The sequence below is a fragment of the Trichechus manatus genome, unplaced genomic scaffold, assembly GCF_000243295.1.
Source record: "Trichechus manatus latirostris isolate Lorelei unplaced genomic scaffold, TriManLat1.0 scaffold00068, whole genome shotgun sequence".
NCBI lineage: Eukaryota > Metazoa > Chordata > Mammalia > Sirenia > Trichechidae > Trichechus > Trichechus manatus.
In genome coordinates, this window is record NW_004444004.1 from 6,432,722 (window position 1) to 6,433,281 (window position 560).

Below are 560 nucleotides of genomic sequence, written 5' to 3' on the forward strand. Positions count from 1 at the left end.
ATAGCTTGTGCTTCATGATTCTTCAGTATGCAGGGCTTAGAAGCAAGGAAAATGTAATTTAGAATTCTATCTTCCACACACAAAACCTGCAGGGCCTGATTCCAATGGCCCTTAGCTGGATGTGACTGGCACTGGTTCCCTGCAATGTCATTTCAGGAGGGGTCTAAATAATGATGAGAATAGTCAATATTCAGAGTGTAGGGGGAAGGGAGGAACAGTTGGGAGGTGTCTTAGGCTGGGTTCTCTAGAGAAGCAAAACCAGTGAACTGTGTGTGTGTATATATATATATGTATATGTGTGTGTGTATGTCTATGGCCATACCACCCTGAATGCTCTGGATCTCATCTGATGTCAGAAGCTAAGCAGGGTCAGGCCTGGCTAGTACTTGGATGGGAGACCGCCTGGGAACACCAGGTTGTGTAGGCTTTTGGGAAACCCTGGTGGTGTAGTGGTTAAGAGCTACAGCTGCTAACCAAATGGTTGGCAGTTTGAATCCACCAGGCACTCCTTGGAAACCCTATGGGGCAGTTCTACTCTGTCCTATAGGGTCGCTATGAGT

General features: G+C 46.8%; 1 pseudogene; it reads left to right on the top strand.

Moving 5' to 3' along the window:
• Nucleotides 1–308: 308 nt before the first annotated feature.
• LOC111821168 (uncharacterized) lies at nucleotides 309–427 on the top strand (annotated as a pseudogene).
• Nucleotides 428–560: the final 133 nt, after the last annotated feature.